The 25,940-nt window shown below is 34.5% G+C and overlaps 1 long non-coding RNA gene across 1 annotated transcript in view; it reads right to left on the reverse strand.

Moving 5' to 3' along the window:
- Window positions 1–14,762: 14,762 nt before the first annotated feature.
- The window catches only part of LOC134728708 (uncharacterized), a 139,626-nt gene continuing 128,448 nt past the window's right edge, over window positions 14,763–25,940 (reverse strand). The window contains exon 3 of the long non-coding RNA XR_010109405.1: window positions 14,763–19,559. This is a non-coding gene — a long non-coding RNA (uncharacterized LOC134728708). The remainder of the gene's footprint in view (window positions 19,560–25,940) is intronic.

The following is a 25,940-nucleotide window of genomic DNA, read 5'->3' on the forward strand; positions in this document are numbered from 1 at the left end:
CCACCTGTGTCATACCTAAGTCTGGTTTTTATGACTGTTTTGGCTCTTACGAGTGTGTTGTTTTTACTTCCCTTTTTGTATGCTTTGTAATTTTTGTTGAAAGTCAGGCATCTTGGAAAAGAAAGTCCAGCATTTTATATAATTTTTACCCCTGGAAATTAATGTCTCTCTTTTGAGTAGAACTATTATGTAGGAGATTTAAGTTCAAGTTAATTTAATACCCTTAAGTAGTAAGGGTATCAGCTTGGTTTTAGGTTTATTGTTGCTATGGTAACCTTTAGGGCACCACTGGCTTCAAATTCCTCCAGAAATACCTCGTGTTAGTTTGGTTTGCCAGAGGATTTTTTTTTTCTTCTACTTAGTGGGTGATCCTATATCAACTCTAGATCTTCCTTTGTGCTGTACCTCAGAAAATTTCTTTTCATGTATTGGTTCCTCTCCTATGCCACTCCAAGTCATATTCCAATGTTGTTACTTACTACTGCTTGTTAGCTTGTCAGCAGGGAGTGGTACTGGGGCATTATTTCCGGTTTACATTAAACTTAGTCGTAGGCTGGCATGGTGTTATGTTTCTGGGTCCTGAGTAGTTTCCCTCCTCAGGCTCTAGGCCTGGACTCTGCATGCAATGCTGCCCCTCTCTCAGGGGAAGGATTTTAAAAATTGTTGTTCTCTTCTTCTAGCTGCAATTGATTTCACTGGTGTGTTAAGGGTGTGTTTGCACTTGCCTCTGTAGTTTAAGGCTCTGTTCCACAGCAGAGATATAGTAGGATGCAGGTAGGGCTCTGTGTTTGTCCAGCAGGGGCTGATGTGTACCATAAGAAACACTTTCCTTCCTTGAATCTTTTTTGTGATTGCCCTTGGTTCATGGAGAAAAACTGTAAGGAGAATGTAGAACTCCTTAATTTTCTCATCTCTTAGGAACTTTGCACTCTCTCTGGAATAAACTTGGCCTCCACCAATATGCCAATTACATCAATTGAACCCTTTTTACTGGTTTTCAGTTGCATCTGTCTTAGATAAGCCATTGCATATGTCTTATCACTTCCTACAGGCACCTGTCTTTTCTTTGATTTTGGGCTAGCTGGTTGCCCTGCAATTTCATCTTCCAATGGTTTCAAGAATTGTGAATTTATTTGGCTCTGTTACATTATTTGGGTGGAAATGACATTCTTTTGAGTTCTTTATATCCCTGGATGAAAAATAAATTTGATGTTAATAAAGCATCATTGTAGAAATAATCAGAATTTCATATTTTCTTGCAAATTAACAACAAGGGTTTTATGAGACCTAAAAAAGGAAGATATCCACAAGTAGATGAAGATGTGTTATATTTTGTTCCTAAAATACTTGCAACGAGCTTACTCTCACACTCCAAGTACTGCAACTGAAGGTAGGATAGATTGCCAAATTCTTTGGAATAGATGAAATCATTTCAAAGCAATGAGGGGCTGATGTTCTCAATTCATGTTGTACAGGATTATCATTAAGGCATCATGTCATGGTTTAAATAGCAGAATTTTTTTCTTTCTTAGTGGTTCATAAAATAATGATGTGACTTAAAATCAATGGCATTCTCTGTGCTGTTAGCAGTGGGGCGAGGCTTTGTGTAGCTCCAGTGACAGGCAACTTTCAGATTAGGCACTGAAATTGAAGTGCCTATAAAAATTTTATGTATATATATGCACGTGTGTGTGTGTGTGTGTATGTGTGTGTATGTATATTCATGGAAGGCTGCCATAGTAAGCCTTTCTTATTTGTGATTGTCTTACAATAATTTTATTAATGAGGCTACTATTATAGCTGTTACATTAGAAAATGGGCAAAGAAGTTTCTAATGGCTTGCAAAGTAGCTCAGCTATATTTTCAATTAGGGGAAAGGTAGACTAAAGGCTCACAGACTACATTTCAAAAGTAAGTATTATTGGCACGTAAGAAGTATGGCATGAGACATAGGTAATTTGGGGTGGAAAGTAAGAAAAAAGGTTAAAAGATAAAAATGTCAGTGGGTAGAAACTGGAAAGCATCAATGATATTTTAGATCTTTCTTCATATATTGGTATAAAAATAATAAGGTGAGTGTGAACTTATTAGACCGAACTCTGCTACATATGCAAAGGAAATCAAATTCCTTCTTTGACAACTGTATCGCATGTAACACCAGGGAGAATTCTTAACCAGTAAGTTGACCCTGTTCAGTCTGCTTTGTCAAGGAGACATTAGTGTATTGGGGAATTGTGTACACTGGCTTCCTGAAGTAAACTGGTTCATATTTAGAGAAACTATTAACTTACAGAGAGTTCTCTAGAATTTTACCAAATCTTTGTGGTTCTTAACATGTTTTTGTCTGTACAACCCTCTTTCAAAAACTCCATGATAAGTTTCAAGGCAAAAAATGACATTAAATTAAGAGTTGTGTAGAACTGAGTCTCTATCCTTCAAGAAACATTTGATATCTTTGTTATGAAATTGTCTTTAATCATTAATTCTAAATAAAATATAAGATTTATCCATGTAACATGTTAGGGAATAAAGTAGAGTTGGGGCCAGATAAATATTGATTTCCTTGTGTTTAGTTTTATCATTCATAAAAATTCCGAATGAAGAGATATGCCACATGCTAGTGTATTTTTCATAATGTATTTCTTTGGTAGTATTTTAAATAACAGGGAGTACCAGAAAACTGATCATTATGTAGAGATTTAACCTCAGCTAGCTATTTTATAACCAATGCTTTATTCCAGCTCTATAATTAACATCTAAAATTAACATTTTTCAACATGACTTTAAACATTAGAGAATCTAAGTAGATATAAATACTTAAAGTACTATTGCTTTGCACTTTTTAGGCCTTTCAAAACGGAACTAAAGGCAGTCTCTCTCCACATGAAATATGGCACAGTACATGCTTTGGAACTGTTTTATAGTCTTAAATATTTTTTATGCAATTGAGTATAACTATTTCCATATGTTTATAAAGAGTAAAAGGAGGTAGCCACAGAGATGCTGAAATGTTCTATGTCCCTTTACATTACTAGTCACATAAGAGAACTGGCTCCTTCTTATCTCTGGTCTTTTTATCAGATAAATAGAATTTATTCACTTTCTTTAATACTAACCTGAAGATGATGTTTAATGCACCATAAACAAATCTTATGAATTTTTTTACATGATTAAAATGGTCGTAACTATCCAATGTTTCTTGCTGATTGAATCTGCCACTTCTGTTTACTAGGAAAATAAATAACACATGTTTGCTCTCTTTCTAAAAGGTTCCTATTTATTTTGTGGTCATTTCCTACTTATAATATTTCCAGCTTAATTTCATAAATCAGCTTTTATACTTGAAAAAAAGCTTTTATTGTACATTGTCTTCAAATATTTTGTCTTTGAGCTCTGGGCTTTTATTTGATGAAACATTGTTTTCTTTTCTCTTTTCTTTCTTTTTTTTGAGGCTTGTATTGGAGTTGGATTTTAAAAAGTGAAACAGCTGCATGCCTTACATATGAACAGGCAGTATTCAGCTGTCTGAGATTTTTTTCCTCCACTATATTAGCAATGCTTGCGTCTAATTTATAGCTGTCAAACAAAGAAAAACAAAATTTACAGGGCATTTATCTGTCAAAGGGCTCATTAAGATGAACAAGCATGCAGAATAAACTGTCTAACAAGAAAACTCCCATTGTTATCATTTCTTAAGTCATGGATGCCGTGAGTAATGTTATTTATGCATCCCTTCCAGTGATTTAGGGACTGTATAAAGTTCAATGAACATGGCTAAATGATATCTTCAGTAGATAAACTTCTACTCTGTCATGCACTCCATGCCATATGCTTGACATACATTCATACTGAGAGTCAAGGCCTGTTTCTATACCACCATGATTGTATTAAAATACGAAGCATCTTGGGTACATACTTCAGGGCATATCTCAAATTCACCTTCTTTAAGGAGCTTTCCTGTTATCTGTGTTTGATATGATCCCAAATCTCTATAGGCTATATATTCTGCCTTGTGTTATTATCATTTGTAGGGTTGTCTTATTTCTACCACATGTGCTCCTTCTCATCTTAACATTCCTGCTCCCCTTCTAGGAATATATATCTCTTGGTAATAGTTCTGCAATCTAAGGCAAAGGTTAAGGGTAGATGTGCTCTATCTATGGAGTTGAAGTAGCTAGTCAATGTTTCTTCCACTTGATAGCATGAGAGCCTAGCTCAGCTTGGAGTCAATGTCATACATTTACTTCAAAGCTGGGGCCCATGAAAGGAATGCACTCAATAATGGGCCAACAATCATTTTACTTTGTTAGGTCCTAAACCATGAGGTCTGCAGTTTTAAGTTAGTCTTGCTATAAATGAGGTTCCTTATCGTCAAAAGAGAAAATAGTCTTACATAATAATTTCCCATTTCTCTAGAAATTAGTTAAATTTGCAGCTTGGCATATAGGCTTTTGCTGTCAAAGTGGACACAATTATATGACATTCCAACAGAAAACTATATAGAGGGTGCTGCTAAATGGTGCTAGTATTGATCATGTCAGGTACCCTGTAATATTATGTATTATAAGAGATATATATATATATACACTTATTTAGCTATAATAACCCTATAAGGTAGTGTCATTCGTCATTCTCGTTTTATACACAGGTACTTGAGGCTTGGTCTCATAAATTAGTGAATAATGGTGTTGGACTTCAAATCTAGGTTTGTCTTACTTGAAAATGCACACTCTTAATTACATTAAGCTGAATTCCTACTAAATTTAATTGTAGATCTCTCATTTTTAGAAATCTAAACTTAGTTCAAATTCATTTTCATGAAGGAAGAGGCTGTGTTAGCCTTATTTGTAAATGGGACTGGCAATTTAAATTATATTCCATAATCAAAATAATCTGCAGCAACTGCCTTTTGCATTTCCAATGGGGCAAAAGAAGATTCTGTGAATTATGTAAACTTGACTTATTTAATAATTAGTTGACTTATTTAATAATTAGTTGCATGCTGTGGATATTCTGTGAATACACACACACACACACATACACACACACACACACAATGGAAAACTAAGGTGTTTTAATCTTTTAGAAGTTTATATCAAAAAGTTTTTGGAAGAAACCAAGAAAACTGTATAAGCATGATTTAAGATGGGCTGAAGAGAGGAGTGTCCTTTATGGAAGATTGAAGGAGGAGCATTTTCAGGGCAAGATCGAAAAGATAAGATTGCTTTGAAGGGCCCCAGTGAGGTGTCATAATGTCGCCCTTGATAACGGGTGATATCGATAGGGTGATATCATTTTGACTATAACAATTGAATAGTAACCTAGATTGTATTGCCAGCTGTTATCAGCCAACTTGGTCATGCACAACTATTTTGTTTTTGTAATTAATGTGTGCCACTAACAGTTCAAGTGTTAGATACTTATCCACAATCTCCAACCAATATTCTTATCTTCATCCCTATGCTCTACCTTTTTGTTTTCTTCTACATATGAACTTCCCCTGCTCCTGTCTAAAACCAATTCATGACTTCTTCCCTACAAAAGACATTGTTCCAGAAATTCTTCCCTCCTTCTTTTGCTTGTTATTTTTAACTCTCTTCATACAAAGTTGCTCTTATTTCTTCCTGCTCACACTTTCCCTGCCATGTATTGATCCAATCATTAGAGTAGAGAACAATTGACAACATGATTTATTTGTGAGAAAGATGATGTACATAAAATAAGTAAATATTTTGACTTTTGGGACTGATAAAATTGATAAGGCCTTTTAGTGAGTTAGGGATGAAAAGAGACTTTAAGCTTAAGTGATTGATTATTGTAGGTGTAATATATCGATAAAAATTTTCATTGAGAGGTAAAAAAAAATCACCATGTCAGATGTTTCTTCTTATCTCTGCTCAAATAGTCATGGGAAAATACTCCTGAAAAATATACTATTACTTTGATAAAGATGAAGATAAGAGGTTTTTAAGTGAATGGCATAAAATAATGGATAATTCTTTCATAAGTATACTACAAGGGAGTGGAAAAATTCCTGAAGCCACAGATTGTCTTAGAGTTAAAAAGTTTAGGACTTCCAGTGACTGTGGTAATGTCAGGAGTGGTAGGATATGTGAACAACTAAGAAAATCTATCAGAATAAAGATTAGCTTTCAAGATGTGTTGGTGATGTATTTGGAATATGCCTGGATGTCAGACCACGCTGCAGGTCTGGGGCAGCTGTGTCTGTTGCACATGGCAATGACAGTGGACAATTGAATCTTCAGTGCTTCTGAGAGCCAGATGAGCCCCAGAAAATGGATGCAATGAGAAACCCAATTTCTGAAATTTAGCAGTAAAAATAAAGATTAAAGGATAGATATAGCCTACATACAAAAAAGGCAAAATTATTCCATTTCTCAATCTGTAGATATTTGCTGAGCATCTATGTGTTATAAATAAAAACTGTGAGAGATAAAAAATGTATAAAATAAATGGCTTCAGTTTTATTATATATGTCAGTGCATGAGTATTTTCACTGAGCTAATCAGAGAGTGTTATAAAAGTAAAAACTAAGTTCTTTGGCACTTATTGAGCAGCTACTGTGTGCTTGTTAATATTCTAGGCATCTGTCCTTGAATCATCTCATTTAATTATTACAATAGTTGTAAAATGCTGGTGTTAGTATGTACCTTCATTTCCACAGAAGGAGGTCAGGTCACTTATCTAAAGTAAGACAATCTTGCATTTATCAAGTTTCAAAGGAAAAAGTGTTCACTGCAAACAGATTGTCGAAGATTTAAGTCTCATATTGGGCAGTGAAGAATGAGATACATAGGAAAGGGAAGCAGAAAGATACTAGAGGTTGGGTTAGAGAAGGAATATTGAGGGCCATGAATAGATGAGCCTGGTGGTAAGAGAGCTTATGTGCAGAACCAAATGAAAAATGTATTTGGAAAGTGAAGTTTAGCCTAAATTACCATGGGTCTATGTACTTTTAAACACATCTCTCTTACCTATCTCTCATCTACTTTTTCATTTCCATTGAGAGGAAGGTGAATTTAGTTCCATATTATCTATTTTATAGTTGTTTGGTTGATGAAAGATCAAAGATGAAAAAATGATAATTTTGGTTTCACATTCTATATCTTAAAGCAACTTGATTTTATAAAAAGATGCCCAAGCTACGCTATTTGGATCTGGTTCATAATTTGTGCCTAATATAGTCTACACCTCAGATATGTATGCACATAAAGCCAATTCCAAGCAACTTTAAAGTAACACAGGAAATTCAGGTTAACATTTGTCACAGTTTCCAATGGCAACAGCCTCTTCTATTTAACTTGTGATGAAATGAAAATGCTATACCTCATTTTCTCTCTCTTAGTGTGATGCCTTCTTCTTCTGTCCTAGCCAAAAATCTCACAAACTTGGACATTGTAAAGAATACTCTCTTCCTGGCCTTTATTGTGAGATACTGAGGACTGTTTTCTGTAAAGGACTTAAAAAATATGCATTTAAGAGATATGATGAATGTTGCTCAGTGGTAAATCTTTGTATAAAAATGTGTTAAATTTTAGTCATTTTCTGTGGGATTGTAGCATCAGCAACTGGCATGCGATGAATCAGACTGATGATTCCAGTCCTTTGCAAAGCAGACAGCATGATATAATGGCACTGAAAAAATCTCCCTTGGCAACTTTTGTAGCCACGAAGTGCAAAAGAGGTGTTAGATATTACTATACTTGGAAAGAGCAAGAGTCCTCATTTCAACTATTGAAATTATTTGAAGCCCTCTTTTACTATTTCCTTTAGTGCTGATAATGTGGATACCATCACATTTGATCTCCTGAGCAAGGTAGCCTTACCTTACTTTTCTGTGGGATTCTGGAGCCCTTCAGAAGTTTAAGAACCTTTTCTATAAAGGACTGTTTGAGCAATATATGTCCAGATACATTTTTTCCTTTGTACAAATTCAACCTTGCCAAGTATCATTTCAAGAACTGAATGTTTAGTTTTTTTACAACTGCCATAATCTTGCTGGGAAGGTCACCTTCTGTGAAAGCTGAATAGATATGATTTCTTCAAGAAAAAAATTAAGGTGAGTTATAAAATCGTAATTTTAAAGGAGATGTACATGTTACAGAAGTCACATAAAGCAATTTGTAAGCAAGAAGTTCTAAAGGCTGTCAGGATATGTTGATTCAGAAGTTTCAGGGATTAATTGACCACCAGGAACTTTCATGAATCTAGCAGTGGATCTCCAAAGTGATAAATGCTAGCATTGAAGTGTTAACTTAGTTATATTGGAGCATACAGCAGAAAGAGACTAATTCCAACTGACTTCACATAATCATCTTTTGCCTGATTATATGAAGCTATTGACTATTATAGAAGTGGGAAATCTGTTCTTAGCCACAATTTGTCTTTAGCAGCCAAGTATACTTTTTCTAATCCTAACCAGCCAAATCTTAGGAAACAAGTTGCAGAAGCCATGTGGGTTAGACTCCTGGCAAATAGCACCTACACCAGGTTACTCCAACAGCCATCTAGGTGACAGAACCACCTCGGGGCCAGTTATAAAGATGATTGTGTTCTCTCCAGCTGCTATTCTAGTTTGCCATTCTGCCTTCCATAAAGCCTTCCTTCTATTGTTTGTATTTTTGTAACTATGGAATATATAATTTCAAAAGATTTCTCTTATGTTCCTCATTTATACTCTTTAATACATCAAGGCATATTATGCAGGCCTTTCAACGTTATTCAAGAATGTTAAGCTTACTGTTAAGCTTACTGCTATCTAAATAATCTTTTTGTGATATTGATATTTTCAATGTTAACTGATATTTCATTGTAATGATTAATACATATTTTCAAATTTAAAGGGGACTTTTCAAAGTAAAGTGCTTTCTATATTTATTGTAAGAAATACTTCAAAAGCCCAGTTCTTGAGGAAGACTAAAAGGTACTATATGCAATTTCTTAATCTCTTCTTTGGGCATTCTACAAGTTGGGGTAGTCTAATTGCTTCAACATGTACCAAATCTCAATTAATTAGGATCATGCAATTTTATCTCTTGCTCGTAAGATAGTTTTATGTAAGTTTTTTGGGGGCAGCCTTTTATATATTGATTTAGGAATTCAGCTTCTTTCTAATCTTTGGTGCTACTATCCTTTAGAGTCTCATAGGCCTCTGCCAATTCTTTTACCCCCAGCAAACAAATGGGTGAAGAGACAGAGTGTGTGATCCTATGGGAGGATATTTATGGACCAAGCCTACAAGAGAGGCTTATCACTTCCACCCACGTTCAATTGGCCCAAACTCGGACTTAACATCTTCACCTACTTATAAGGGAGGCTGGGAAATGTATAGTTGTATTCCCAAAATAAAGGAAAACAGAAAAACTAGATATATTCTACTATAGGCACTCATCTTGGATTTGTAAACTGCTTATATTTTTGATATTGAACATCTTTCATTAAATTTTGCTTTCATATTATAGTATCTTTATATTGCAGTATGAGCTTCAAATGAAATAACTTCACAATTCAATCTTTGTAAATATTTTAATGACAGCCCTCTTACCTAGTAAAACATGTATATTCTCAACTTCTGATAAGAATGAGAACTTTTCTTTCAAAGGATAATGGGCGTTCCTTATGTGTAAGTAGTTGTGTTAATCTTGGGGCAGACTGTGAACTTACTGATTTTTTTTTTTTTTTGACAAGTCTCTCTTCTGCGTCTTTCTAAGGGGTTCACAATTTGCTGAACTTCCTGCCTGAAGCAGGTGCCCATTGTCTTAGCATTCTCTCCTGCTTATCTAAGGAACTTCATTCTGGGCTTTCATGCTTGCCCCACCTATTAATGGATATTGACATGAATGGATATTTACTCCTCTTTGTGTTTTAACATTGGCTTTCTGGAGTTATAATTTCTTAAGCTGTTACCCCTAGTGCCTCCCAAAAAGCACTGATTGCCATGAGATATTAATAAGTGTTTCTTTTACACAGATGCACAAAAACATACATACATAGACACACATATGTGCATAAAATTACATATATTCTATGACCCACTAAATTTGGTAACCACTGATGTAAACTAAATTAAACAGATTTCTCTTTTAAAATATTTCTTAAAGCTCATATTATGTCAATGTATGTTTTGACTCTCCAAGAGTTACGAGAATTACAAATAATATGTGGTGTTTCTCAAATTTATTTGAGCCTGAAAACTTTCTTTTTAACACCAAGGCACTAGTCTACAGAAAAACACTGGGAAATACTGCCTGACTCCATGGGAATTGTCCTTATATCAAATATATAGATGCTGCAACAGACTTGTGCGAGTGAGAATTGGGGCACAAAGCATTTTGTTAAAAAAAGTCCATCTGCAATGGGATATTTATTCTTTTTTTTCTGCTCAGAATAAATTACTTCATTTGAAGCATGCTTTGTTCCCAGTGACATTATAGTCAAGGAATATGTTATTGTGATCTACAAATTTAATTTCTATTAAGAAAAAATTATAGATATTTTTGTGAATTGTATAAGCAACAGTTACTTAATGCTTCCAAGAGGAACCAAGAAACTCTGACTCTTCTTATATTGTCCACATCTCCTTGGGAGATAAAAAAGATGCACATTTTATTTTTATGGTGAAGGGAGATACTAGTGTACTTGAAGAAGAAGCTTTTTTCTCTAAAGAAGGAACTCTAATGACTAGTTGGGAAGGGAACAAACTGTTGGTATTCTTTTGAATCTAAGCAACAAAGTTTTGGTGGAGGACTTCAAATCATATGCTATTTGTAACCAAAATTATGGGAAATGACATTAAAAATATTTTCTGACCTACAGTGTAATTTTAAGTCCCAATCTTGTTTGTTATATATCTTTAATTTGGATGGAATTATTTAAATTATTAATTCTCTGCCCAATTTTTTAATATATTACTGCAAATAAAATTTTCTTGTTCTTTGGTCAGCAAGCAGCGTTTTCAGTATTAGGAAACTAATCAAATGCAATTCGACCTGGAAAAAAAATATTGAATTAGAAAAATTTTATTTTTTCTTTGTGAAAATGTTGAGAACTTTCTCTTTAATGTACTTTCCCAAATCTTCTCTGGCAGGAGATTATATATATTTGAATAAAGATGAACATTCAAAGATTGTTTTAAACCACATACTGTAATTTCACCAGTGGACTAAACAGAGTCTATTGGAGAAAACTTACCCTGGGGCTTTAGATCTTGCATCCCATCTTAACAAGAGACTAAACAGTGAAAACCACTCCTTTGTTAATCATTGGGCAGAAAGGAGGATAAATGATAAACAGTGACAAAGTATAATTGTGTCTGTTTCTTGGACATCAATTGATACCATGCCAGCCAAACTGAGGCATTTTAAAATGACATGCTTGTCGACATCAAAGAGTCTAGGCAAAGGTTAAATATCTATGTGATAGGGATATCTTTAGCTTTGTATTGGCCACTGAAACTTCCCTTTAGTTACCAGAAGAGGAAACATTGCTGACTTACTCACTTAGTTAACATGGCAGATAGGTACATACAAATAGCATGTATAATAAAAATCCATACCATTAGTGGTTTTACTTACATGTTTCTCACAAATGCTAATACTCTATTTTAAATGTCTAGGCAATTGATTTTTTTATAGATAACTTCTTGACTAGCTATCAAAGTCCTGTCAGCCAATATGTGACTATACAAGAGCAAGGATAGCTAAAGAAAATAATAAAGCATTAAATTACATGAACTCATTGGAAATGTGTAAGAAACCATTATGTTATTATAGTTCATCATTAGCCAGATTTGGTCATTGGATATCAGATTTCCTTCTTATCTAGTCTTTGATTATATTAGATCTTTTCTTTCAGAAATTTTATTTTGAGGATTCATAATTTCACATCTTCATAAGAAAATAAGGAACTTTATTCTGATCTATTCTGACTTATAATTTGGAACTAATTCCTCTAAAAATGAGACAATTCATAAATCACAGTAGAAAGACAACTTTCATCTTTTAAAAAATATAATGTTGCAAAAGTAGCTAATGAGATATTAGTAGGTATAAAAAATATTTTTTTTCCTAAAAATCAGCAATCACACTGCTTGAAAACAGATTATGATATAACTTTATGTGGAAATCCTGGAGATATCAGAACATGCACAACATTTAATTAAAATATTTTATTGACGTGTTAAATGTATACATACATACAAGTGAGTGATTCATAAGTATACTGCTCAATAATAAACACAAAGTGAACACACTAGTATAACCCCCACTCAGATCAAAATGCAGAGTATCACTAGTACCTTAGAAGTATCTGTCTTCCCATTTAGGACTATTTCTCCAGGAAACCACTCTCTTGATTTTTTTTAATTTTTTTAATTTTTAAAAAAAATTTAAATTTTTATTATTTTTATTTTTTATTTTATTTTATTTTATTTTGAGACAGAGTCTCGCTCTGTCACCTAGGCTGGAGTGCAGTGGTGTGATCTTGGCTCACTGCAACCTCCACCTCCTGGGCTCAAGCGATTCTCCTGCCTCAGCCTCCCTAATAGCTGGGATTACAGGTGCCCACCATTACTCCCAGGTAATTTTTAGAATTTTTGATAGAGACTGACTGTGTTGGCCAGGCTGGTCTTGAACTCCTGACCTCAAGTGAATCTGCCTGCCTCAGCCTCCTAAAGTGCTGGGATTACAGGTGTGAGCCACTGTGCCTGGCCTACTCTCTTGATTTCTAATACCATGTATAAGTCCATCTTCATAATTAAGTAAACAATGTCATACATTATCCATCATTTTCTCTTTTATTTCTTTCATTCAATGGTGTATTTGTCAGGACTGGCGTGGTGGCACACACCTGTAATCCCAGCACTTTGGGAGGCTGATGTGAGTGGATCACCTGAGGTCAGGAGTTCAAGACCAGCTCATGAAACCCTGTCTCTACTAAATACAAAAAATTAACCAGGTGTGGTGGCGCATGCCTGTAATCCCAGTTACTCGGGAGGCTGAGACAGGAGAATCATGTGAACTCGGGAGGCCTAGGTTGCAGTCAGCCAAGATTGCACCATTGCACTCCAGCCTGGGCAACAAGAGCGAAACCCCATCTCAAAACAAACAAACAAACAAATGAACAAACAAACAGTGTATTTGTGGGTTTCATTCCTATTGGTGCATGTAGCTTTAATCTACTCATTTTAATACACTTTTAAAATTTTATAACAGTTTTATGTTTATGGAGAGTTATAAAGATAGTACAGAGATTTCTTATATACACAGTACCTAGTTCCCTCATTATCATCCTACATTATGATATATTTGTCACTATTAGTGAACCAATATTTTCCCATTATTAACTACAACCTATCATTATTCTTATTTCCATAGTTTTATCTAATGTCCCTTTTCTGTTCTAGGACCCCATCCAAAATTTCATATTATGTTCAGTCATCATGTATTCCTAGGCTTCTCCTGTCTGTGACAGTTTCTCAGACTTTCCTTGTTTTTGATGATCTTGACATTTTTGCAGAGTAATGGTCAGGTATTTTGTTGAATACTACTCTATAGGGAATTGTCTGATGTTTTTCTCATGCTGAGATTGGGTTTATGGGTTTTTGGGAGGAAGACCACAGAAGAAAATTTTCATTCTCATCACATCATACCAAGTGTACATACTCTCAAAATGACCTATCACTGTTGATATTAATTTTGATCACCTGGCTGAGGTAGCATTTGCCAGGTTTCTACACTGTGAAGTTTTTCTTTCCCTCCCCTCCTTTCAATACAGTACTCTTTGGAGGGAAGTCAGTAGGTACAGTCAATATTTAAGGAGTAGGGAGTTATCCACCTCCTTGAGGGTAAAATATCTTCATAAATTTTTTGGAATTCTTCTGTATGAGAACTTTGTCTATTCTCCCTCATTTATTGAATTGATTCAATTATTCATGTCAGCATGAAGCCAATAATATTTGTTTTATACTTTGAATTGTAATCCAGTGCTACTTTATTTATTTTTTACTGAAATTGTTCCATCTTTGGTACATTAAAGGCCTTTTCAATTGGCTTCTATGCCCCTTTGACATATCACCATTGATGTGTGTGTGTGTGTATGTGTTTGAGAACTTCTTTATTTTTGGCACTACAAGATGCTTCAGGCTCATCGTGTATATTTCTTGCCTTAATCTTAGAATCAGCCATTTCTCCTGGGAGCCCTGGTTTATTTTATTGGAGAATGGCATTAGATCTGGGTGTTGGGTCTGCCCATTGCTATTGGGGTATCATTGCTTTTAGACCTCGTTAATTGATAGATTAAGGAATATATGTGTGTGTATGAACCGTGTATAAGCAAAAAACCATAAGTATGCCTATATGTAATGATCTTTATGTATATGAAGCTAAACATGGGTTCATACTGATTTCTCCAACTCTAATCCATTACAACATGGGTCATTCTAACCTTCTCATCTTGCTTGTCTACAACCTTCTACTCCGAAAGCAAGAAACCTGGCTTCCACCATTCATCATTCAATTCCTTAATTGTTCAATTCCTGTATGCCTATGTAGTGGTTTGAGAAATATTAACCCATATCCTCAATTGGAAACAGTTTCATCAAGTAGAGCATGGTGCTTACATGCATTGTAGATAGTGGCTACCACTTACACCAAGATTCTAACAGCATTTTTACTTTCTATACATCAAAAAGCTTTGTAAATAAAATCTTAACGTTTTGGGTTTTTTAAAAATGCTTTTCTTTTCAATAAATTTTTTTTAATGTTAGGACATTTTATGGAGTAAGTGCCAAAAAAGTATTTTTAAGAATTTAAGTGAAATAAACATGCTATTCTTTGGCTTTAAATAAATAAATAAGAGTCATATAGACTCCACTTACTTTCCCCAGCACCATGTCATTGGTTGTTTCATATATTTCTAATGTAATTAGATTCTTTTATCACAGTTTGTATTCCATCATGGGTTACTCTGACATCCTAAATGATTTTTTTTAAAAATTGGCATGCATTAAGGTTCAATTTTTTTTTGGGTTGTAAATTCTGTGGATTTTGACAAATACACAGTGTCAAGTATCCACCATTATAGTATCATACATAATAGTTATACCACTGTAAAAACAACCCATGTGCTTCACCTATTCAATCTTCCCACTGACTCACCTCCCCACACTGAGCCCTGGAAACCAATGATCTGAGTATACTCTGCATAGTTTTGCTTTTCCCACATTTCATATTAATGACAAAATAGAGTATACTGCCTTTTAAGAGTGGTTCCTTTCCTGTACCTATATGCATTTGTGATTCACCCATGTCTTTGCCTGACTTGCTAGCTCGTTCTTCTTGATGAGTAGCATACCATTGTATAAGCATGCCACAGTTTATTCATCTCCAAGGTTGATTTTTAACTTTGTCCTACCCACCAACATTTATGGAGTGGCTATTCTAAGCCCAGTGTTATTTTAGTTATTACAGGGAACACAGAAGAAGAATAAAGACTCTACTCTCAAGGTAAATATAATCTTATTAAAAAAACAAGGATTACTATAGGAAAAAATTTAAATATGTGAGGCAATAGGTGAAAAATGGTCAGATGAGGTACATTCACTAATGTAACAAATGCAAGTAGAAAGAGAGAAAACACTATGACCTGGAATGCTCTGGGAAGAATTAATACAGAAAAATTACCTTAAATATAAATGTATAGAAATTCACCTTAAAACAAATTGAGATACCACTATGTAACAACTAGAATGGCTAATATTAAAAAAGACTGATAACACCAAATATTGGCAAGGATTTAGAGCAACTGGAACTTTTATATGTTGTTAGTAGGAATGTAAAATGGTAAAACACTTTGGAAAATATATCTGGCAGTTTCTTATAAAACATATACTTATAAAATATGTAGTTATCTTTTGAGCTAGCAGTTCTACCCTTATGTATTTGCCAAAGAGAGATGAAAAAATGTATCCACTGAAACCCCTGTGTAAAATGTTCATAAAGCTTTATTCATAATAGCACCAAACTCTAAACTGCCCAGTTGTTCATCAATAGGAGAAAATATGAAAAAAACTGTAGTATATTCATACAATGGACAATTATTTAGCACTAAAATGGAAGCACTACTGATATATGCAGTAATATAGATGAATATCAAAATTGTTAGTTTGAATACTTACAAAATATAACACATACAGTATATTTCATTTACATGAAGTTCTAAAAGAGGTGAAGCTAATATTCAGTGAAAGAAATTTGAATGATGGTTGCTTTGAGCCTAGGGATAGTGAATCACTGGAAACAGACATAAGGGAACTGCCTGAGGTTACAGTAATGTTCTTTATCATTATAAAAATTTAGTTTCACAAATGTATGCATTTGTCAAATGGTACACTTAAAATTTGTGCATTTCATTTTATATAAATTTAACTTCAAAAAAAGTACTGTAAAAATATTAAACTCTGGGATAAATGCAAAAGTATTTTGGGGGGAGTGTACTGATGCTTGAAACTTTGCAAAGCATTAAAGTAATATGCATTGATAGATGGATAGAAGTATAAACAGATGCATGAACATGTGATAAAACAAGTATATCAAGTTTTAATCAGAGAATCTAGTGATGCATATATGAATATTTGCTGCAAAATTTTTTGAAATTTACTCTATGTTTTAAAATTTACATTAAAAACGTTAGGAAAAAATCAAGAATCTAACCAGCTTTGTACTACCTCCTCTGCTACCCCTGGGCTGTGCCACAGTCATCTCTTTCCTGGAATGCTGCATTGATTTTGCCGCTTGTGTCCCTACTTCTGCCCCTGCCCTTCTGCAATCCAGTCTCATCACAGCAGCCAGATTCTTTTGGGAATGTGAGATGATGTTAAACCAACTCCTAGCAATGATCTGCAAAGGCCTGTGTGGTCTTCTCTTCCTGTCAACTCCCTGATCTCCTCTTCTCATACTTTTCCACAATACAGCTCCTCTAACCAAACCTTCCGTAATGTTCCGCCAGCAGGCTAGACATGCTCTCACCTTGGAACTGTTTCTGCTTGAGATGCTCTTTGTTCACATATCTTCATTTAGATTCTTCAATTCTTTGCCCATATCTTGCCTTCTCAATGAGGTTTACTCTGATCACTCTATTCAATAAAACAAACTGTAACCTGATCACAGTATTTCCAATTCCCTTTATTCTGTTCATTGTTTTATTTTTTCCATGGCACTTATAACTTTCTAGCATATGATGTAATTTATTATTATAATATTATTCCTCTGTTAGAATGTAAAGTATACTACAGTGGCATCTTTATCTCACTGACGTATGTAGCCAAGTACCTAGAAGAATGTCTGATACGTAGCAGACTCTAAATAATATTTGTTTAAAAATGTAGTAATGAATAAAGTTGGACTTGAAAGACAGAAAATCTTTTTCTATTTTTTGGAAAGGAGAACTACTTTTCTTAAAGCAACAAATGTTTATTGCAGAAAAATTATATCAAAGAAGGCAAAAACAAAGCAAAACAAAAACTTCATAAGCAAACCAAGCAGCTGCTATCTTTGCTGATAACTTGATGTATATTTGTTTCCTGTAATCCCAGCATCTTGGGAGGCTCAGGCAGGAGGATCATTTGAGGTCAGGAGTTTGAGGTCAGCCTGGGCAACATAGGGAGACCCTGTCGCTACAAAAAGTGTAATAAATAAATAATAAATAAAATAAAATATGATGTTTATTATACATACAAATTGTTGATAGCATATATTTTTGCAGAACTATTTCTATATGAATATATGTATTAAAATTATATTACTTGCTTTTTTCTTAATACCATGCTTTATTTAGCATATTTCTGCAATAATACACTTAAGCAGCATCATTTTAACGAGTTTGTTACTTTGTCTTCTGTTGGTCATTTAGATATTTCCAGTTTTGCAGTACTCAAAATATTTTGATGAGCATCCATATAGCTTAATCTTTGGACACATCTTTAATACTTTTTTAAGATAAATTCCAGAAAATGGAGTCACTCTATCTGAGGATAAACATTCTAAGGCTCTTAATAGGTATTATCAAATTTTCTCCTCATAAGGTCTATAAAAGCTTATGCTTACCAGTTTACCAGTAGTGTAGGGGCTTTCCCTTTCCATGGAAAGACAGTAGGATTTGGATATGTGAAGAAATAAAGGAGGGTATCCTACTGACATGAGTATCACATGCAAAAGCCAGTAGACAGGAAAGGCCATGCCATGCTCTGGGAACAAGAATCTCTGCCTGGCCCACAGGGCACCTTCACCATGGGAGACTATCCAAGTCAGCTAGGGCTGCCAGAACAAAATACCACAGACTGAGTGGCTGAAAAAACAGAGATTGATTGTTTCACAGTTCAAAGACTAGAAGTCCATGATCATAGTGTCATTAGGTTTGGTTCCTCTTGGGGCATCTCTCCTTGGCTCGCAGATGACGGCTTCTTCCTGTGTCTTCACATGGCCGTTCCTCTGTGTGTGCACATCCTGGTGTCTTTTGTTCTTATGTCTAGCAATACTAGACATACTGAATTAGGGCCTCAACCATTTGGCCTTATTATAACTTAATAACCTTTATGAAGACCTATGACAATTCAACCCATAACAGAGAACCTGGGAGAAAGCATCCAGAGGGTCTCAAAAGCTTCTCTTCAGTCCAGAACTGAGCTGATTCATAAATGGGGAGTTTTGACCAATATTTTGATGTATCCGGATCAGGTGGATCTGAGTGCAGCCCATTGAGCACATTTCCAGTTTTGCCTCACCAACCTTTAATTACAGCCTCTAATACTTAGTTCTTACTGTAATTCAGTAGGAAAAAAATACAGCTTGAGCAGAAGCCTGCCAAAACCAACATATCTGAAATTGGGCCCCCTGAAAAATAAGTACTGTTAAGAGCAGCATTTTTCCTTTAGGAAAATGGGGAACAGCTTTGCACACAGTTGGTCCGTTTGAGGCTGGGTTACCACCGAGAGAAATTTCTATGACACGTTCATGTTCCTTAGGTTCTTCTTTTTCTCCTTTTTTGACGTTTTTTGGGCAGATATTTCTCTAATCAGAAGACATTCAAGTCTGGGAGGATAAAAATCTCTCTTGACAATCTTGAGAAAAAGAAAAAGTCAATTGGTTCCTTCAGGAAGTGAAAGGATTTGTTTGGGGCCTTGGAGAAGGAGAATTATGAAAACTATTCATGATTTTTATACCTTCACGAGTCTCATTGTTTTATGGCCAGAGTCCATAAAACAATGAGACTCATGACATCTTTTTGGATGTTCTCAGATTCAATTTCTATTCTATGCCTTTGTATCCTGCCTTAAGCCAGGTATGTGGGAGTTGCAATATCTTATACTTCAACTGATTAAATATTAACTTGATGCTTTATGCAATGCATCTCAGAATTGCCCATCCTCAGAGAAGAAAAAAATATTTATACATTGGTCCTTCTCTTTTATTGGTCATAAAGGTGCTCCATGGACTTTCGAGCTGCAAACAGATGTCAAAGGTTCTCAAGGCACCAGTGAAACCCTAGAGAAACAAACAAGATGCATCTGGTCAGGTGCTGTCAGGTTAGATCTAAGTAAAAGGAGTCAAAGCAGATATATAATTGATCATCACAGGAGCAGGTGGGATAAGAATGTTGATCCCAAGAACATTTGAAGTAATGCACAGGAGTCCAATAAAACAGGTTAATTATTGAAAGCAAAATAATTATCAGATAGTAAATTATATGAGAAAAATGCAAAACACTGTGATAAAAGTTATCTTTGACTACTCCATTACCGTCAATAATATTTAACGTTTCTTTTGCTTACAACCCACCAGAAAACATATTTCAGCCCCAGGGTGCATGCTGTGAATGGGGTGCTTGAGCATATGTTTCCCTAGAAAATTCAACTTGTTTCCCATTGAAGCCATGGACTCCAATATGAGTTTGAGTACTTTTAGAATATGCACTCCCCACCCCCTAAGCACCCCTCCCTGCCAAATCTGATTAACATTTCCCAGATGGGAAGTGTGCCTGGAGTATTTGCAGGTTAAAAATGAGTTTTTTTAGGTTAAATGAACTTTATGTTATTGGAGCAACTTTTAAATTCAGCAAGTGACAAGGAATTAGCCAAGTGATAGTGCTCTTAAAATAGCCCAATTATAATGAAAAATGTAAAGCACTTTTTATTAGAGGATAAAAGTGTAAACAGTTCATTTTCTGAAAGGCAAGCGAATATTATAACAAATTTTATTGAATGTTTAAGTTCAAGTTTCAGTTATTGTCATGTTGGTGTATTTAATGCCTAACTGTTAATTATGAAATTATTGCAAGTTAGGAAAATATTAAATACTTCCTTACTTCACACAATACTATCTCCATACTTCCAACATCACTTGCTGAACTTTTTTCAACTTTCTAAGATAATTTTTCTAAGATAATTTTTAGCCCACTTTTAATATAGACTTTTCCCCCAAGAACCAGAAAGAACTGAACTTCTTCCCTAAGCTGGTTGTGGTGTTAGAGCAAATGAAAACCAGTTTTCAGTGTTTATATGGTCAGCTTCTCTCATTTACTCCCATAACCCTTAAGCATTAACCAGAAGTCTTGAAATATACTTGTCCCAGTTTTCAGCAGTATTAATTTTATAGAAGATGGAAGAATATCTGTACTTTTCCAATACTCTTGGAAATACTGTTCTGAACGTTTGTTTCCTCGAAGGTGGGTTGTAGATTAATATCTAACTATCTATCAATCATGAAAAGATAGTGAATTTTAAACCAAAATCATTTAGACCTGATTAAATTAAGAATGTATGTTTGGAAAAGTATGGAATTAAAACTAGAACAATTATTTAATTAATTTATTGTCTAATGTAAATAATTTTTAATTAGTAACTAAAAGATTCTTGCATCTTATTATTTATAAAACTTGTTCAACATTAGAAACTGGACATCTAAGCTTCTTGTAAATGTTAATATACTCAAAGACCTTTGCTATGTTCACTTCTCATTTGAGTTTATAGGAAAGATTATTATTAAAACTAATATTTTTCTTGGAAAATGAGTACCGTTATTACCATTTGATAACTGGTTTCTACACACTGCATTATCAGTATAATTTCTCATAACACTCTTCAGCATATCACAGCTTTGAATCAAGCTTGGAGAACACTGGTGTAATATCAGTTTCAAATTAACAAATTATGTGATGGAGCAAAGTTTCAAAGAGACCTATTAGAATTTAAAAGTAATTTATTTTTTAGAAGTTCTTTAGGAATGCTAGATTTTCAAAAAAAATTGTGTGTATTGTTTTAAGGCACAAATATTTTTATAACTGTTCTTGAGGCATGAGTTTAAAATATGTAAAGAGAAACTAGATGAGATTTATTTTGTAAACTTATGGTCTAAGGAATAATTTTTAAAAATACGTTTTTCTAGAGTAAAATTTGTAAGCTCGGCATGGTGGCACATGCCTGTCGTCCTAGCTACTTGAGAGGCTGAGGCAAAAGGATTGCTTAAACCCAGATGTTCCAGTCCAGCCTAGACAACATAGCAAGACCTTGTCTTAAAAAAAAAAAAAATTACATAAAAGAAGCTACAAGAAAAGGTTTTTTATTTCTTCTTGACCCTATACACTTTGGCTTGCTTACCAGAACTTTGCTAAGCATTTTAAAGACTGTTAAGAATTTTTGAGGGAAGGAGTAATGGGGATGAGATTTATCCTCCTGGATTAAACAACTGAAAAGACCCAGACAAAATCTGTGAAAAAAGTGGATTTAGATAGTGGAAAGCAAACAACTCCGGAGAGTGAGCCCTCAGATAAGCTGTCCTCAGTTTCTCACTGCATTAGAAGCGCAGCAATCCAAGGAGGAGAAACCCCCCAAATTTCAGTGTTCTCTGTAAGTTGAGGAGACAGAGTTTAAAATGCATACAGTGGCTAGACTTTGGGCAGTGTACTGGAGAGAAGAGAGCTGCACAGAGAAAGATTGAAATCTGGAGTGAAGTTTTGAGCTGAATATTGTTCATGCTTCACATGCATGTGAGGAAATTACACGAGGCGTGGAAAAGACCCACCAGAAGGGATCAGGCAGAGCCCACACGTGGCTGGGATCAAAACCAGAGAAAGACATTATAAGTTTAAAAAATTATAGGGTAATATCCTTCATAAACCTAGATGCAAAATATTAAATTCCACAATATATAAAAAGAATAATAGATAATGACCAAGTAGGGTTTATCCCAGAAATACAAGGCTGGGTTAACATTTATAAATCAATCAATGCAATTCACTATACTAAAAGAATAAAAGAGAAAAATCATAAGATCATTTCAATTGATGCAGGAGACTCTTTTGAGAGAATTTAATATTCTCTCAGATAATATTTCTCAGTAAACTAGGAATAGGAGGGAATTTCCTCAATCTGATAAACAGGATCTACAATAGTTATACATGATCAGATTAAAACCTTTCTGTCACCATTTGGAACAAGGCAAGAAAGTGTGTTTTCACCATTTCCATTCACCATTATAGTGAAGGTCCTTGCTGGTGCTGTAAGACAATTAAAAGAAATAGAAGGCATTCAGATGCAGAGTATCAACATTCTTAAAGAAATGAGCATAAGGATAGCAAGTACTTTTGTTTAATGAAACCCTAATTTGTTTCTAGTGGAAGATGAATGCAGTTTTCCTTTTTATTTTTGCATGTTTAAATTTCCTCTTCCTCATTAGATAAAATAGATAAATGAACTTCATAGTGGTACTTTGCCAAATCAACCTTTTTTTTCCTTCTACCAGTGAATGCTTTTGAAAGGCTGATGTCAAATAATAGCTATGTTATACAGCCTGTTTCATAAAGCCTGTTAATATTGATCAAATAAGTATTTTCATATTCTTATATGGCAGTTAGCCTACCAATTTTTTGGCTAGCTCTATAATATCTAGTATATTCTTATAGACATAATAACTGCCAGGAAAATGTTTGGCCAGACCTCATTCAAGTAAGGGAAAGGATATTCATGATTATGTGACATGTATATTTAGAATATAATATTTCAAGTTAGATTTGGCAAGAAAACAGTCATGCACTAAAACATGTGAGATATCTTGAATCCTTTTGGAAAAACCCTCAAAGGAAAATAATTTAAGAGCTACTAACATTTCTCTTAGCTCTGACTTCTCAATAAACTTTTGGTACAACATTTGCATTTTACTTGACTGGCTTCCTTTCTACATGAACTTTCATTAAACATTCTTCGCTTTCCAAGTATTCTTTGTCATTAAAAAAAACTGGGTGATTTACATTTTCAGATGAATTCATATACACTGAACAAAGATTATTTTATATATTATGATGTTGGGGACATTTCTCCCAATTATGTAAAAATAGTATGAGACACATGATGGATAGCAATGTTCATGGAGGTGCATGTATAATTAGAACCTCATAATAAATACAATTTCTTGTGTTTGTTGACTACAATTAGCAACTTAAGCCATCAATTGTACTGCAGCTCTGCTCTACAATCTTCTTCAAGCTACATACATACAGCCAAAATTGAAAAGTGACTTTGCAATCTGACACACACTTACTGCTTGGGATAACATCTCCCTAGTCAAATTCAAAGTAATTCTTTGTATAGTATACTGGGGCTACAAAATAAAAATAAAAATCCAGCTGGTTTGATTTCAGTTGTTTTGACTCCCTCTCACTATATCAAAACCAATTCCAGTTGGTCTTAGTTAATAAAAATGGTACCAAAATTTATGGAAATTAGGATTGAATATAGGATCATTAAAGTGTTGGTGACTGTTGCAAACATTAGAGATTGTAAACTTGGTAGGCAGTGTTCAAAAAAGCCTTCTGGTATGGAGATTGAAAGAGAAAGAGATCAAGCCCATTTATCTCTTCTCTGTATTGTATGTTTCTGGAGACAGAGCTTTAGTTCCAGTAACATTACTCAAGAATATGCCTGGGGAGTCTATTCTTCTGTGAGTCTCTGCCAAAACAGCTTGGGAAACAGCTGGTGATAATTCTGGCTTCTTTCCCCCGCTCAACAGCTGATGTTCAGGAGCAGGAAGGCAATCGGGTGGGTGTGTTCTGAGCCATGCCATCGCTGCTTCCCCTCAGCTGCTCCTACTCCCACGCAAAAAGGAGCGGACTGGAAGACTGACTTCCCAGAAGTGGCCTCAAAGGGAGGACAGTCAGTCCTATAGCTTTAGGTACTGGGGGGAAAAATGAATGGTTTTGCCATGTAAAAGTCCAGGGGCAGGATTAGAAAAGACCACGTCCTTCTAATATCTGAAGAGGAACCTTTATTTAAGATACACTGTTAAGCATTCTAGTCTTTTAAAATGAAACAATGAGATAAGTATGGAAATTGCTGATTTACCACCTACAGATAAATTCTCTCAATTAACAGAGTTTATATTAATTATTTTAAATGAGTTACCCTTTTCTTAATCCTGGGCCCTGCTTACTAAGAAGTTCAAAGGTAGTGGTGGTTTTAGATAAAGATATTGTTGCCTATTTTCCCTTTTAATAGTCTAATGAGGAGGAGGTTTTGCCTCTCCAACTGGAATTTTTGAGACATGAATTCTAGTCTCAGCTTTACCAATATCTAATGTGACTGTGAACAAATTACTTATATTTTCAGTTTCATTTTATTTCTGCAACATGAGAGAATCAGGTTAAAATAGATTCCATGTGCAGTCCCTTGAGCTGACATCAGTACACTGTAATCATAATGCTGAATCAGTGTAGGATGACTTTAATCCCTCTTTTACTTGATAGCCTTTCCCACATTTGAAGACTGCACCTGTGCTCATCCTATATATTTCCCCTTTTAAGCCCATATTCTCTCTTCTTTTTTCTCATGACTCAGTTTCTAGTTAAATTAGCCTGAACATGCTCAAGTATATCTAATTGCTTCTTGAACCATGGCTACAAGAATTATACGTGATGTCGCAGATGTGGTCCAGTCAATTCAGAGTAGCATTAATTTTTTTGCCGTTCCATAATTGTCTTGATTTTCGTTAAGCTTGAAGTCAACCCAAATTACCAAATCATTTTAACCCATGTTACCTTTCAGCACTGTTTCTTCTAAGCTCACTTTTTACTTTTATATTGGAGCTCTTTTTGGATTTAAGCAGATATTTTTATCTTGTTTACATACCGTATGTCCATTTTAAGAGCACAAATTTTGGGTTAAGAGCACAAATTTTGACTGTAGGACCTGTGATTAAATCCTGACTCTGATATTTCTGGCTTTGGAACATCATCAGTATAATAAAGTCAATTATAGGATCTTAAAGTCTTGATTCTCTCATCTATAAAGTAAGGGCAATACTAAATCGCTTAATATTATTGTGTGAGCTATTTATAGAATTGATATATGCCCAGTCATTGATAGGACATCTGGAATGGAGTGAGTGTTCAATGAAGAGTAGTTATTGTTAGTGCCCTAACTCTGTCTTTGACTGTATTGCTATCCCACTAAAGAGATAAAGAAGTTGTCCACTTTTTGTCTAGGGCCATGATAAAATATTTTAACAGAAAAGGTTTGAGGTGTGAATCTCAAGTATAAAACTACTGATCTCTAGTCAAGTGTGACTTTTTTTTTGCATTTTTTATTCAACATTCCTTGGACCATATTATTCAACTATATAAACATTCATGTAATATTGTTTTCTGGACCTCATATCTACATCTTGTTCACAATAAAAATGTAAAATAATTGGGTTTATTCTGACCTAATTCATTCCTCCTGATGTTATTCTGGTTTCTGATGATTACGACTTTCCTTTCTAAGACCTTGCAGTCTCATAATAATTTGTTCTCAAATCTTTTCCAAATCGATATCAAGTTTACTGACACTGTACACTGCACCATTCTCTTTATTCCCCCATTTCTTGTCACCTGCA

This window comes from Pan paniscus, chromosome 13, assembly GCF_029289425.2.
Source record: "Pan paniscus chromosome 13, NHGRI_mPanPan1-v2.0_pri, whole genome shotgun sequence".
NCBI lineage: Eukaryota > Metazoa > Chordata > Mammalia > Primates > Hominidae > Pan > Pan paniscus.